Source organism: Hyla sarda, chromosome 1, assembly GCF_029499605.1.
Source record: "Hyla sarda isolate aHylSar1 chromosome 1, aHylSar1.hap1, whole genome shotgun sequence".
Taxonomy (NCBI): Eukaryota; Metazoa; Chordata; class Amphibia; order Anura; family Hylidae; genus Hyla; species Hyla sarda.
In genome coordinates this window covers 508,585,574-508,602,649 of record NC_079189.1, presented here as the reverse complement: position 1 = coordinate 508,602,649, position 17,076 = coordinate 508,585,574, and positions in this window count along the sequence as shown.

The window sequence follows — 17,076 nt, the reverse complement described above, 5'->3', positions numbered from 1 at the left end:
TACAGCTCTGATGAGACAGTCAGGAGAATACACAATGATATCAGTGACTACAGCTCTGATGGAACAGTCAGGCAGAATATACAATCTGAGTGACATCTTCTCTGTTTTATTTCCTTTTCTTCTTCATCTGGTTCAGACGTTAGATTAGCTTTTTCAGCAGATCTTCTTTCTCTATGTAAAGACAATAATCCTTATAATACTGTCAAATACTATATCCCCTGAATATAATACTACCATACACTGTGCCCCCTGAACGCAACCCTGCCATATACTGTTTTGTCTGTTTGGCAGAATCCCACCCTTGTACTGTCCTCCCAAGACCCCTTAGTCCAGTCCCCCCCCCCCCAGACCCCTAAGGGCTCGTACAAACTGCAAACATTCAGCAGGAGGAATGTCCCCTTACAGCAGGCACCACCGAACAGGACCATGCGGACGTGAACCACCTATTAGACACCTCTTAGAATTCCCAGGTTTATTCTTTGGACATCTATTCCACCAGCAGAATTCTGCTGCTGCCATTCCGCAGTATGCACAGAGCAGCAGAATCCCATTGAAAACAATGGGACTCTGCTGCAAGTGAAATTCTGCAGCATAATTTTACCGGTGGAATCTCTGCAGTGAGGACCAGCACTAAGTCCCCCCAGACCTCTTAGTCCTGCTTTCTAAATCCTCCTCCAGACCCCTCTGACCAGCCAGGCCCCGGAGTCTTTCTTTAGATGCCTTTTCTCCACACTTCTCTGCCCCCCAGACCCCTTCTCCTTCACTTTTTTTACCCCACCCAACCCCTCTCTCCGAGCCCCTCTGTCATCATCCACACTCCTCAGCCCCCCATCCTCCACACTCCTACAGCGCCGCCTGCTATCCTCCACAGTCCTCAGTACACCCCCAAATGTCATCCTCCACAGTCCTCAGTACATCCCCAATGTCATCCTCCACAGTCCTCAGTATACCCCCAATGTCATCCTCCACAGTTCTCAGTACACCCCAATGTCATCCTCCACAGTCCTCAGTACACCCCCAATGTCATCCTCCACAGTCCTCAGTTCACCCCCAATGATATCCTCCGCAGTCCACAGTGCACCCCCAATGTAATTCTCCACAGTCCTCAGTACACCACCAATATCATCCTCCACACTCCTACAGCCCCCCATCCTCAACACTCCTACAGACTCCCCCATCATCCTCCACACTCCTACAGCGCCCCTTCCCAATCTTCCCAATATCATCCTCCACAGTCCTCAGTACACCACCCAATGTCATCCTCCACAGTCCTCAGTACACACCCCAATGTCATCCTCCACACTCCTACAGTGCGCTCCCCCCTCGTCGTTCTCCACACTCCTACAGTGCCCCCCCCACTCATTACTCAAGAGGGGGCCTTGCGGAGCGGAGGGTTTTTGAGAGCGTCCTGAGCCGCATTTGTTGTATTGAAAAAAACGGTATGCCCGGCCCTGCCTATACAAATGAATGAGGGGAAAGTCAACGGGCGGTCCACATGACTGGTGGCCGCGGTCCAGATCTGAACCACGGTCTGCCAGTTAAGTACCCCTGGTCTAGAGAAAGAGATGTTCTGTATTACTTGCTCTTTAAAACCATTTCCATATTAAAAGTGTCCATGACAGTGAAACACTGTGAGAAAAACCAAGTATCCAAGTCATTAGGTGGTACAAGTCAGCTTCTGCCTGTCCCACCAGGCTTGATTGAGAGGTCTCTCCCTATTTGTGAATAGAAAGAAATCTTTCAATGAGGCCTACCAGGGTGGGCAGAAGCTGCCAGGGACTCTATGCCCTGTTCCCAAACTGATTTTAAAATGTGATTGTTCTGAAACACCACACAATGTCGTTGTTTGTCATATAAATATTATAATATGGGATTCCACCTTCCTGATGAAATGTTCCCTTTAAAACATGCCTAATATAGTACAACCTGCATGTAGAAAACACTAATCTATCCAATGCTAACGTTTTCCCTAACCAATAATGTAAGATCCAGTATGTGACTATTGGCATCCTGCATGTTTCTCCCTAACCCTTGATGACTGCAGGCCAAGACATTACTAGAACTTGTTACCAAATGCAGAGGAAAAGTGGAGCAGTTGCCCATAGCAACCAATCAGAATGCTTCTTTTAAAAGGCCTCTAAATTTAAAGAAATAATGACAGACATTTATCAAGGGGTTTAGTCATTTTTTTTTACTATAATTGTCGCAAAATTGTCGCAACTGCGACTACGTGTGTTTTCTTGCGACAATTTGCGTGAAGAACAAGAAAAATTTGCGTGAAGAACAAAAAAAATTCTAACTTGCTTACACAGCTAATTTTTCAAAATGGATTTGCTTTAGTCAGGTATTTATTAACTGCGACAGTCGCAGCTGCGCAATAAAATGTAAAACGGCTGAAAAAATTGACTATATTTACTCCAGCTCCAGGAAAAGCTACTGCCGCCCGGGCTCCGACATACTTTCTCCGCGCTACCCTCACTTCGCTACAGGGACACTGCAGTGATTTACATCCCCCCTCTCACCTGCCAGCGCCACACAACTCCCATCTGTCTGCTAACTGTTGCAAGACCACAAGTCCCAGCATGCCCTTACAGTGAGGACACGCTGGGAGTTGTAGTCTTGTAGCCAGTAACAATGGTCCTCACCCACCCTGGTAACGTCAGGCTGTTACTGTTTGGTTGGTATTTGGCTGAGAATAAAAATAGGGGGGACCCAATGCATTTTTTGTTTTTAATAAATAATTAATTAAATATTTAAAAAAAAAAAAACACATAGGGTCCCCCCTATTTTTATTCTCGGCCAAATACCAACCAAACAGTAACAGCCTGATGTTACCAGGATGGGCGAGAACCATTGTTACTGGCCCTCCCCAGCGTACATAACGCCAGCCTGTTACCGCCTATGCCCAGGAGCGCCATTTTTGATGCTCTGGGCCTGTTGGTACCGGCTCTTCCCGGCACCCCTGTGGTGTTGGGTACCGGGGTAAAAATTGGGGGTTAGCGCTAGCTGTTTTTGTGGCTAACGCTAAGCCCGGCTTAGTAATGGACTCCGTCTGTAAGACAGCTTCCACTACTAAGCCTGTCCAGTAAGTAAAAAAAAAAAAAACACAACAGGTTTAAAAAAAAATTTATTACAAAAAAACACTCCCCCACAAGCCCTCGTTAACCATTTTATTAACATCAAGCAAAGAAAAATGCTGGTCATCGAAGTAGTCCACCGAATCCGAAGGAGTCCACAGGATACACGGATCTGTACAAGAAGTAACAAAAAAAATGAGTAAGTACATTTAGGGAGAAAAAACTGTGTAAAAAAATGTAATAAACACACACACACACATATATATATATGCACATTTTTTTTCAAAGCTGCATAGTGGTGTTCTGTAGTCATTATTTGGTTTTTGCTTATGTGTGCTAAAAATATGGTATTTAAAAGTAATTTCTTGGATTTTGCTCATGTAAGCCAAATTTATCAACCCCCTGTGATAGTATGATAAATATGTCATACATAAGCAAAAAAATTGAAAGAAAAAAATGACTACAGAACTTGCTTACCAAAGCAACGATGATAAATGTCCCCGAATATGTTTGGTTGCTATGGGCAACTGCTCCACTTTTTCATAAAACTCCCCCAATATAATTTTCAGATAACATTAAGGTAGGAAACATATAGCTTTTTCCATTTAATATTATGTAAGCTAAAAATCACATGCCATTTTGGAAAGTGGCTCATAATTTCTGTTGAACAGTATTTAAAGGGGTACGTCGGTGGAAAACATATTTTTTTTTAAATCAACTAATGTCAGAAAGTTAAACAGATTTATAAATTATCCTTCCAGTACTTATCAGGTTCTGTATGCTACAGAGGAAGTTGTATTTCTTTCACAGCGCTGACATTGCTCTCTGCTGACATCTCTGTCCATATCAGGAACTTTCTAGATCAGAAGATGGGGATTTGCTCATGTGGAGCATATAGAAGTAAATAGAAGTAATTTACAAATATGTTACTGGCACCAGTTGATTTGAAAAAAAAAAAAAAAAAAGTTTTCCACCTGAGTACCCCTTTAATGTACACTTCTTTATTAACCTTAAAGGGGTATACCAGGAATTATTTTTCTTCAGCATTTGAGCCCATGATACCAAGTTATGATAAAGTGTATTATGCTTCTATCACCTCTGTGTGCTGCTTTTGTCCCATTTTCATGCACGGCACCCACACCATAAAGTGCTGTTCTCCAAGTTTTTTTTATTTTACTCTAGTATTTTTCCCAGAATTCCACATTCCATGCAGCCAGAGACAATGGCCCTCATTTACTAAAGGAGAACCGACGTTTTTTCTCGGTTATTGTGCCAGAAATTTGGTCGCATCCCGCGTGCGACCAAATTTGCGACCAAATTTTAGGCGCACAACCTATATTTTCAAAAACACTCGGAGAGTTTAATTTAAAGGGGTTATCCAGAAAAAAACTTTTTTTTATATATCAACTGGCTCCAGAAAGTTAAACAGATTTGTAAATTACTTCTATTAAAAAATCTTAATCCTTTCAGTATTTATGAGCTTCTGAAGTTTAGGTTGTTCTTTTCTGTCTAAGTAATCTCTGATGACACGTGTCTCAGGAACCGCCCAATTTAGAAGAGATTTGCTATGGGAATTTGCTTCTAAACTGGGCGTTTCCCGGGACACGTGTCATCAGAGATTACTTAGACAGAAAAGAACAATCTTAACTTCAGAAGCGCATAAGTACTGAGAGGATTAAGATTTTTTAATAGAAGTAATTTACATATATATTTAACTTTCCTACTTTCCTGAACCAGTTGATATATAAAAAAAAAAAGTTTTTTCCTGGAATACCCCTTTAGCCTACAAAATGGGTGTGGTTTACTCAAAAATGGGCGTTAACCCGACAAAATGGAAAAATCACTCGGAGTAATTGTGAAATCACTCTGAAAAAAGTGTGATTTCTCAACTCTGAAAAACCGACAGCCCAGGGGTCGAGTGAAAATGGAAAAATGGAGTGTTTTTGAGGAAGGGACAGCTGACCATTGTGGTTCATGATTAAATTACTTGTCTTATACTTTAAAAGCATTTTTAACCCCTCAACGCTTTTATGATTAAATTATGTAATCGATTTTTTATTTATTTATATATATTGATTTTTTTTAATATATAGATTTTTAAAAAACTTTGGGTTTTTAACCCATTAACAATCATGAATGTAAAGTTATTTCCTTGTGCAGAGTAACTTTACTTTATTTATTTGGTTTAATTTTTATTTTTCCAGTTCGACACTTTTTATTCCCGTGCGACAGAATTTAATATCGTGCGACACAAAAAAAACCGACACATGCGACAGATTAGTAAATCACAAGGAAAAAATAAGACGAGTACACTGAAAAAAAAAACCTAACCGACAATCCAGTCTTTGTAAATGAGGGCCAATATGTCACAAGTCACGTGCTCTTTAGAGGGCATGGCTATGCTGAAGTGATTGGGTGGACAGCATTACTTCGGTAAATCTCCTCCACAGTCTCACTGCAGCATAGCCACACCCCCTGAAGACCATGTAACTTATGTCATATTGGCCCTGATTTACTACTGTAAACCTGACATGTTTTGTTGGGTCATGCACCAGATTCTGCGCCAGAATTGAAAAAACACAGCAAAGTCTCCATTGTACTCAGAAAAAAAATATGAATAGGGGGCGTGGTCACCAAAAAGGAGGAGTTGCCCTGACATTTTCACAAAAAAAAAAAAACAACATATTTACTAAGGTTTCCACAGAAAATGTAGTGGATTTGTGCTGAGTAAAACCCAACACAAGAGAGAATGTGTAAAAAAAGCTAAATGTAGGGAAATTGTAGGGAATTAAAACACACAAAGAAAGTACATAACACTCTTAGTAAATCAGGGCCATTGTGTCTGGCTACATGAAATGCTGGGAAAGGTCAGAGACAACAGTATAATAATAAGACGTGTACTACAGCACTTCCAGGTGTGGGTCCCATGCATGACAAGGGGACAAAGCGGCACACGGAGGTTATAGAAGTATATTAAACAGTATTATAACTTGGCATCAAGGTGCAAAGGCTAAAGGCTAAAAAAATCCTGGAAGACCCCTTTAACATGGAGATTTTCTAAACTGGTCCCATTTGGACGTTGATAGAATTGGATAGAAGAGACTCCATTTTGTCTTCTAGAGAATCCATTTTTTTTTTAAGTCTAAGTGACTGCATTCTATAATTCTTGTTTTTTTCTACATAACTCCTGTGAATAGACTAGAGACAATTAGCATCTTATATTCAAGGCTAACGGGATACAATGAAGGAACATCTTATCTCTTTCTACCACAGATGTGTCGTAACAATGGTTCATTATACCTCAGCTTAAGCAAATGTATCCTTGTATCTAATTTTTTGCTGACTACGCAGATTTACTGTTTGCTGTCTTTGATACAATTTAAAGTTTACTGCGCATGCTCTATATACATGTACAAGAAAGCTTTTTAAGTAAAGAGCCAGTCTTAGAGACTGCACTCGACTTGGTCACAGCTGATGTGTCTGTGTCTTGATTTGAGTGGCAGGTGGTGTGAAAGGACAGTAGAATAACTGCAGCCCCTTACAAGCCTTCCACACACTAATTGGGGATCTGCCGACAGAAGACGTCTCAGCCTTTGAGGTCGAACCTAACAACGTATAAATAGTTCTTCAAGCATTTTGCAAGACAAATTTAAAATATGATTCAATATATTATCTATTATTTTATCCTTTTCTTTAACCCCTTAACCCCTTCCCGACCTATGACATACCTGTACGTCATGGGTGGCAAGGTGTTCCCGACCCATGACATACAGGTACGTCATGAACATTTTTGCCGATACTCGCGGCATCCCGCCGCACCCGGAAAGATGGTGGCTATCACTGATAGCCAGCCATCTTACCATGCGACCACGGGGGGTTTCATCCCCCACCCCCCCCCAGCGATCGCTGCTATCAGCTGGTCAAATCTGACTAGCTGATAGCAGCGTTTCGCTATTAGAATACTTAGCAGCGCGGTGTCCCTGACCCGTCCCCCGGCGTCACTTACCCGTCCGAGCGGTGTCCCGAGCGGTCCCGGCGCGAGCGACGTCCTCCAGGCGGTCCCGGCGGCGCTGCGTCCCGGCGGTGAGTTTCCGGCAGCAGTGCGGCATCTTCATTGGCAGCAGTGAGATCGCCGTAAAGCGATCTCACTGCTGCCTCTGGGAGTTTCAAAACTGCAACTCCCAGCATGCCCAGACAGCCTTTGGCTTTCTGGGCATGCTGGGAGTTGTAGTTTTGCAACATCTGGAGGTCCTCAGTTTGGAGACCACTGCATAATGGTCTCCAATCTGTGCTCTTCCAGATGTTGCAAAACTACAAATCTCAGCATGTTCAGTCTGTCCAGGCATGCTGGGAGTTGTAGTTCTCTAACATCTGAAAGAGCACAGATTGGAGACCATTATACAGTGGTCTCCAAACTTTGGACCTCCAGATGTTGCAAAACTATAACTCCCAGCATGCCCAGACTGCCCAAGCATGCTGGAAGTTGTAGTTCGGCAACATCTGATCCTTCAGATATTGCTGAACTACAACTTCCAGCATGCCTGGGCAGTCTGGGCATGCTGGGAGTTGTAGTTTTGCAACAACTGGAGGCACACTAGTTGGGAAACATTGTCCGTTTCCTACCTCAGTGCCTCCAGCTGTTGCAATTGTTGCAAAACTATAACTCCCAGCATGCACTGACAGACCATGCATGCTGGGAGTTGTAGTTTTGCAACAGCTGGAGGCACACTGGTTTGGAAACACTAAGTTTGGTTGCAAAACACTTGAAAGTTTATTACTTAACTTAGTGTTTCCAAACCAGTGTTCCTCCAGCTGTTGCAAAACTACAACTCCCAGCATGCACGGACAGCCAAAGGGCATGCTCGGAGTTTGCAACAGCTGGATGTTTGCCCCCTCCCCCCAATGTGAATGTACAGGGTACACTCACATGGGCGGAGGTTTACAGTGAGTGCTGCAAGTTTGAGATGGCGCAAATTTTGCGCTGCAGCTCAAACTTCCAGCTGCAAACTTGCTGTGAACCTCTGCCCATGTGACTGTACCCTAAAAACACTACACTACACTGACACTAACCTAAAATAAAAAGTAAAAAACACTACATATACACATATCCCTACAGAGCCCCCCTCCCCAAAAAAACGAAAAACGTCTGGTATGCTACTGTTTCCAAAACGGAGCCTCCAGCTTTTGCAAAATAATAACTCCCAGTATTGCCGGACAGCCATTGACTGTCCAGGCATGCTGGGAGTTTTGCAACAGCTGGAGGCACCCTGTTTGGGAATCATTGGCATAGAATACCCCTATGTCCACCCCTATGCAAATCCCTAATTCAGGCCTCAAATGCGCATGGCGCTCTCTCACTTTGGAGCCCTGTTGTATTTCAGGTTTGGGACACATATGGGGTATCGCCGTACTCGGGAGAAATTGCCTTACAAATTTTGGGGGGCTTTTTCTTCTTTAACCCCTTATGAAAAGGTGAAGTTGGGGTCTACACCAGCATGTTAGTGTAAAAAAATAAATTTTTTACACTGACATGCTGGTGTTGCCCTATACTTTTCATTTTCACAAGAGGTAAAAGGGAAAAAAGACCCTCTAAATTTGTAATGCAATTTCTCCCGAGTACGGAGATACCCCATATGTGGGCGCAAAGTGCTCTGGGGGCGCACAACAAGGCCCAGAAGGGAGAGTGCGCCATGTACATTTGAGGCGATTTGCACAGGGGTGGCTGATTGTTACAGCAGTTCTAACAAACGCAAAACGATAAATATCCATATGTGACCCCATTTTGGAAACTACACCCCTCACGGAATGTAATAAGGGGTACAGTGAGCATTTACATCCCACTGGTGTATGACTGATTTCTGGAACAGTGGTCTGTGAAAATGAAAAATAAAATTTTTGATTTGCACAGTCCACTGTTTCAAATATCTGTCAAACGCCAGTGGGGTGTAAATGCTCACTGCACCCCTTATTACATTCCATGAGGGGTATAGTTTCCAAAATGGGGTCACATGTGGGGGGGGGGGGTCCATTGTTCTGGCACCATAGGGGCTTCCTAAATGGGACATGCCCCCCAAATACCCTTTCAGAAAAACTCACTCTCCAAAATCCCATTGTCGCTCCTTCCCTTCTGAGCCCTCTACTGCACCCGCCGAACACTTTACATACGCATATGAGGTATTTCCTTACTCAAGAGAAATTGGGTTACAAATTTTAGGGTGATTTCTCTCCTTTTACCCCTTGTAAAAATTCAAAAATTGAGTTTAAAAAATGAAGATTTAGAATTTTCTCCTTCACTTTGCTGCTATTCCTGTGAAACACCTAAAGGGTTAAAACACTTACTGAATGTCATTTTGAATACTTTGGGGGGTGCAGTTTTTATAATGGGCTCATTTATGGGGTATTTCTAATATGAAGACCCCTTAAAATCCACTTCCAACCTGAACTGGACCCTGAAAAATTTCGATTTTGAAAATCTTGAGAAAAATTGGAAAATTGCTGCGGAACTTTGAAGCCCTCTGGCGTCTTCCAAAAGTAAAAACTTGTCAATTTTTTTTATGCAAACACAATGTAGACATATTGTATATGTGAATCAATATGTAATTTATTTGGAATATCCATTTTCCTTTCAAGCAGAGACTTTCAAAGTTAGAAAAATGCTAAATTTTAAAAATTTTCATGAAATTTTTAGATTTTTTACCAAGAAAGGATGCAAATATCAGTGAAATTTTACCAATAACATAAAGTAGAATATGTCACGAAAAAACAATCTCGGAATCAGAATGTTAAGTAAAAGCATTCCATAGTTATTAATGTTTAAAGTGACAGTGGTCAGATTTTCAAAAAATGCCCAGGTCCTGAAGGTGAAAATGGGCTGGGTCATGAAGGGGTTAAGGACTCAGCATTTTTCCGTTTTTGCATTTTCATTTTTTCCTCATCACCTTCTAAAAATCATAACGCTTTCAATTTTGCACATAACATTCCATATGATGGCTTATTATTTGCACCACCACCAATGGATGCGACAGAGCAAGGTAAGGGGACCTCTGCTCGCGTCCTAGCTGATCGGGACATCGCGATTTTATCGTGATAGTCCCGATCAGCCCGACTGAGCTGCCGGGAAGCTTTTACTTTCATTTTAAAAGTGACCCCGTTTTAAATACCGAGACCGGGCGCAGGGCGTACAGGTACGCCCTGCGTCCTTAAGAGGTTAAAGAGTTATTTAGGTCATCTAGGATAGGCCATCCTTTTCTTCTTAGTGGGGATTAAACTGGAAGGGCATAAGGTGGCATGGACTCAGAGGAAAGGCAAGGGGGTGGCACAAGTGAAGCAATATTATTATCTGAGAATGCTGAAGAGGCATCCTGGCAAAAGAGGTTCCACAGTGTGGCTTAAGGATGGCCTTCTCTGCAAAGTTTTTCAACTGCAGCATGATCCCATTAACTTAAACTGAGCTTTTCTGTAGTCCCTGCATAGCAGGTGGCCAGGAATTCTCAGTTTCAGTGGGGTTCCTAGCAGTTGAACCCCACCAATTAGAAATCAAGGAATAGATATGTGCTATCCATTAGTTTTAAAGGACTACCCCTTTAATTCAGGAGTCCAAACTTTTAATCATCTTTACAACAGTATCAGTTCACATACATTTTTAAATTATTCTTGTTAGTTTGTCATTATTTCTATTTAAATGATTGTATTCTCTCATCACTTTATTCTAGTTCAAGCAAATACAAAAATAATTTTAAAGCTTATTTACTGTCACGATGCCGGCTGGCAGGTAGTGGACCCTCTGTGCCAGAGAGGGATTGGCGTGGACCGTGCTAGTGGACCGGTTCTAAGCCACTACTGGTTTTCACCAGAGCCCGCCGCAAAGCGGGATGGTCTTGCTGCGGCGGTAGTGACCAGGTCGTATCCACTAGCAACGGCTCACCTCTCTGGCTGCTGAAGATAGGCGCGGTACAAGGGAGTAGGCAGAAGCAAGGTCGGACGTAGCAGAAGGTCGGGGCAGGCAGCAAGGATCGTAGTCAGGGGCAACGGCAGAAGGTCTGGAAACACTGGCAAGGGACACACAAGGAACGCTTTCACTGGCACTAAGGCAACAAGATCCGGCAAGGGAGTGCAAGGGAAGTGAGGTAATATAGGGAGTGCACAGGTGATAACTCTAATTGGAACCACTGCGCCAATCAGCGGCGCAGTGGCCCTTTAAATCGCAGAGACCCGGCGCGCGCGCGCCCTAGGGAGCGGGGCCGCGCGCGCCGGGACAGAACAGACGGGGAGCGAGTCAGGTAGGAGAGCCGGGGTGCGCATCGCGAGCGGGCGCTACCCGCATCGCGAATCGCATCCCGGCTAGCAGCAGGATCGCAGCGCCCCGGGTCAGAGGACGTGACCGGGGCGCTGCAGCGGAGGAGGTGAAGCGAGCGCTCCGGGGAGGAGCGGGAACCCGGAGCGCTCGGCGTAACAGTACCCCCCCCCTTGGGTCTCCCCCTCTTCTTGGAGCCTGAGAACCTGAGGAGCAGACTTTTGTCAAGGATGTTGTCCTCAGGTTCCCAGGATCTCTCTTCAGGACCACAACCCTCCCAGTCTACTAAAAAAAAATTTTTTCCTCTGACCTTTTTGGCAGCCAAAATCTCCTTGACCGAGAAGACGTCCGAGGAGCCGGAAACAGGAGTGGGAGGAACAGATTTGGGAGAAAAACGGTTGAGGATGAGTGGTTTGAGAAGAGAGACGTGAAAGGCATTAGGGATACGAAGAGAAGGAGGAAGAAGAAGTTTATAAGAGACAGGATTAATTTGACACAGAATTTTGAAAGGACCAAGATAGCGTGGTCCCAACTTGTAGCTAGGGACACGGAAGCGGACATATTTAGCGGAGAGCCATACCTTGTCTCCAGGGGAAAAAACGGGGGGAGCTCTTCTTTTCTTATCCGCGAACCTCTTCATGCGTGAAGAAGCCTGTAAGAGAGAATTTTGGGTCTCTCTCCATATAATGGAAAGGTCACGAGAAATTTCATCCACAGCGGGCAGACCAGAGGGCAAGGGGGTAGGGAGGGGGGGAAGAGGGTGACGGCCGTACACCACGAAAAATGGGGATTTGGAGGAAGATTCAGAGACCCTGAAGTTATACGAGAATTCGGCCCATGGAAGGAGATCTGCCCAGTCATCCTGGCGGGAGGAAACAAAATGTCGCAAATAATCACCCAGGATCTGGTTAATTCTTTCTACTTGTCCATTGGACTGGGGATGATATGCAGAGGAAAAATTTAATTTAATCTTGAGTTGTTTACAGAGAGCTCTCCAGAATTTAGACACGAATTGGACCCCTCTATCCGAGACAATCTGCGTAGGCAACCCGTGAAGACGAAAAATGTGTACAAAAAATTGTTTAGCCAACTGAGGCGCAGAAGGAAGACCAGGAAGAGGAATGAAATGTGCCATTTTGGAGAATCGATCAACGACCACCCAAATAACGGTGTTGCCACGGGAAGGGGGTAAATCAGTAATAAAATCCATACCAATCAGAGACCAAGGCTGTTCGGGGACAGGCAGAGGATGAAGAAAACCAGCGGGCTTCTGGCGAGGAGTCTTATCCCGGGCACAGATAGTGCAGGCTCGCACAAAGTCCCCAACATCCGTCTCCAGAGTTGGCCACCAATAGAAGCGGGAGATGAGTTGCACAGATTTCTTGATGCCCGCATGACCTGCGAGATGGGAGGAGTGACCCCATTTGAGGATTCCGAGGCGTTGGCGTGGAGAAACAAAGGTCTTTCCTGGAGGAGTCTGTCTGATGGAGGCAGGAGAAGTGGAGATCAGGCAGTCAGGTGGAATGATGTGTTGCGGAGGGAGATCAACTTCTGAGGCATCCGAGGAACGAGAGAGAGCATCGGCTCTAATGTTCTTATCGGCAGGACGAAAGTGAATCTCAAAATTAAATCGGGCAAAGAACAGAGACCACCGGGCCTGGCGAGGATTCAGCCGTTGGGCCGACTGGAGGTAGGAGAGGTTCTTGTGGTCGGTGTAGATAATAACAGGAAATCTTGATCCCTCCAGCAGATGCCTCCATTCCTCAAGTGCTAATTTAATGGCTAGAAGTTCTCGATCCCCGATGGAGTAGTTCCTCTCCGCTGGAGAGAAGGTCCTAGAGAAAAAACCACAAGTGACAGCATGCCCGGAAGGATTTTTTTGTAGAAGAACAGCTCCAGCTCCTACTGAGGAGGCATCAACCTCCAATAGGAAGGGTTTGGAAGGGTCAGGTCTGGAGAGCACGGGAGCCGAAGAAAAGGCAGACTTGAGTTGTTTAAAGGAGTCTTCTGCTTGAGGAGGCCAGGACTTGGGATCAGCATTTTTCTTGGTTAAAGCCACGATAGGAGCCACAATGGTAGAAAAATGTGGAATAAATTGCCTGTAATAATTGGCGAACCCCAAAAAGCGTTGGATAGCACGGAGTCCGGAGGGGCGTGGCCAATTTAAGACGGCAGAGAGTTTGTCTGGATCCATCTGTAGTCCCTGGCCAGAGACCAAATATCCTAGAAAAGGAAGAGATTGGCATTCAAACAGACATTTCTCAATTTTGGCATAGAGTTGGTTGTCACGAAGTCTCTGAAGAACCATACGGACATGCCGGCGGTGTTCCTCTAGATTGGCAGAAAAAATTAGGATATCGTCCAGATATACCACAACACAGGAGTATAATAGATCACGAAAAATTTCATTGACAAAGTCTTGGAAGACGGCAGGGGCATTGCACAGTCCAAAGGGCATGACCAGATACTCAAAGTGTCCATCTCTGGTGTTAAATGCCGTTTTCCACTCGTCCCCCTCTCTGATGCGGATGAGGTTATAGGCGCCTCTTAAGTCCAATTTAGTGAAGATGTGGGCACCTTGGAGGCGATCAAAGAGTTCAGAGATGAGGGGTAAGGGGTAGCGGTTCTTAACCGTGATTTTATTAAGACCGCGGTAGTCAATGCAAGGACGTAGGGAGCCATCTTTTTTGGAGACAAAGAAAAATCCGGCTCCGGCAGGAGAGGAGGATTTACGGATAAAGCCCCTTTTTAGATTCTCCTGGACGTATTCGGACATGGCAAGAGTCTCTGGGGCAGAGAGAGGATAAATTCTGCCCCGGGGTGGAGTAGTACCCGGGAGGAGGTCGATAGGGCAATCATAAGGCCTGTGAGGAGGTAGAGTCTCAGCTTGTTTTTTGCAGAAAACATCCGCGAAGTCCATATAGGCCTTGGGGAGACCGGTTACTGGAGGAACCACAGAGTTACGGCAAGGGTTACTGGGAACCGGTTTTAGACAGTTCTTGGAACAAGAGGACCCCCAACTCTTGATCTCCCCAGTGGACCAATCCAGGGTTGGGGAATGAAGTTGAAGCCAGGGAAGTCCAAGGAGAATCTCCGAGGTGCAATTGGGGAGGACCAAAAGTTCAATCCTCTCATGATGAGATCCGATGCTCATAAGAAGGGGCTCCGTGCGGAAACGTATGGTACAGTCCAATCTTTCATTATTTACACAATTGATGTAGAGGGGTCTGGCGAGACTGGTCACTGGGATGTTGAACCTGTTGACGAGAGAGGCCAAAATAAAATTTCCTGCAGAACCAGAGTCCAAGAAGGCCACTGTAGAGAAGGAGAAGGCAGAAGCAGACATCCGCACAGGCACAGTAAGACGTGGAGAAGCAGAGTAGACATCAAGGACTGTCTCACCTTTGTGCGGAGTCAGCGTACGTCTTTCCAGGCGGGGAGGACGGATAGGACAATCCCTCAGGAAGTGTTCGGTACTAGCACAGTACAGGCAGAGGTTCTCCATACGGCGTCGTGTCCTCTCTTGAGGTGTCAGGCGAGACCGGTCGACCTGCATAGCCTCCACGGCGGGAGGCACAGGAACAGATTGCAGGGGACCAGAGGAGAGAGGAGCCGAGGAGACGAAATGCCTCGTGCGAACAGAGTCCATATCTTGGCGGAGTTCCTGACGCCTTTCAGAAAAACGCATGTCAATGCGAGTGGCTAGGTGAATAAGTTCATGTAGATTAGCAGGAATTTCTCGTGCGGCCAGAACATCTTTAATGTTGCTGGATAGGCCTTTTTTGAAGGTCGCGCAGAGGGCCTCATTATTCCAGGACAATTCTGAAGCAAGTGTACGGAATTGTACGGCATACTCGCCAACGGAAGAATTACCCTGGACCAGGTTCAACAGGGCAGTCTCAGCAGAAGAGGCTCGGGCAGGTTCCTCAAAGACACTTCGGATTTCCGAGAAGAAGGAGTGTACTGAGGCAGTGACGGGGTCATTGCGGTCCCAGAGCGGTGTGGCCCATGACAGGGCTTTTCCGGACAGAAGACTACGAAAGCCACCTTAGACCTTTCAGTGGGAAACAGGTCCGACATCATCTCCAGATGCAGGGAACATTGGGAAAGGAAGCCACGGCAAAACTTAGAGTCCCCATCAAACTTATCCGGCAAGGATAAGCGTATCCCAGGAGCGGCCACTCGCTGCGGAGGAGGTGCAGGAGCTGGCGGAGGAGATGACTGCTGAAGCTGTGGTAGCAACTGTTGTAGCATAACGGTCAGTTGAGACAGCTGTTGGCCTTGTTGCGCAATCTGTTGTGACTGCTGGGCGACCACCGTGGTGAGGTCAGCGACAACTGGCAGAGGAACTTCAGCGGGATCCATGGCCGGATCTACTGTCACGATGCCGGCTGGCAGGTAGTGGACCCTCTGTGCCAGAGAGGGATTGGCGTGGACCGTGCTAGTGGACCGGTTCTAAGCCACTACTGGTTTTCACCAGAGCCCGCCGCAAAGCGGGATGGTCTTGCTGCGGCGGTAGTGACCAGGTCGTATCCACTAGCAACGGCTCACCTCTCTGGCTGCTGAAGATAGGCGCGGTACAAGGGAGTAGGCAGAAGCAAGGTCGGACGTAGCAGAAGGTCGGGGCAGGCAGCAAGGATCGTAGTCAGGGGCAACGGCAGAAGGTCTGGAAACACTGGCAAGGGACACACAAGGAACGCTTTCACTGGCACTAAGGCAACAAGATCCGGCAAGGGAGTGCAAGGGAAGTGAGGTAATATAGGGAGTGCACAGGTGATAACTCTAATTGGAACCACTGCGCCAATCAGCGGCGCAGTGGCCCTTTAAATCGCAGAGACCCGGCGCGCGCGCGCCCTAGGGAGCGGGGCCGCGCGCGCCGGGACAGAACAGACGGGGAGCGAGTCAGGTAGGAGAGCCGGGGTGCGCATCGCGAGCGGGCGCTACCCGCATCGCGAATCGCATCCCGGCTAGCAGCAGGATCGCAGCGCCCCGGGTCAGAGGACGTGACCGGGGCGCTGCAGCGGAGGAGGTGAAGCGAGCGCTCCGGGGAGGAGCGGGAACCCGGAGCGCTCGGCGTAACATTTACGTTGGTTAATAGCCAAAACTCTGAAAGTTTTCACGCTTCCCATAAAACATATTTTAAAGGAAAATATGTTCTCATCTTGGAGTCATCATTACCTATTATGTGCTTTGTTTTATTGACATGTTAGCCTAAGAGAAAATGAACAGCAACTATAAATCTTAAAAGCTACAGTTAATAATGAATCAAGTAGTCCTGAGTAATGCACATCTGTCACATAGTCAATGGTGGAGGTAGCACATTAGACTGAATCATGAATTGAAAATATGGTGAAAGGCAGAACAAGAATTAACACTGTGTAAAATAGAATAATTCAAAAGACTAATCTGCAAACTATCACTCTATCTAGAATTTGAGTCTCCCCCGGTGGAGGAGAGGGGATGGGTAGGGCTTTTAGGGTAAGAAACAATTCTCAGGGGCTCTGTGAGTGGGACAAGGACAGAAAAAAACAAAATGAGACTGCCATGAATTTTTGGGGTGACCACCTGCTTAACCCCTTACGGACGGATGGGTACGCCCTTTTGTCTTGTTACTTAACCTCTTCAGGACGCAGGGTGTATGGATACGCCCTGCATTCCGAGTCCTTAAGGACCGAGGGCGTATCCATACGCCCGTGGGAAATCCCG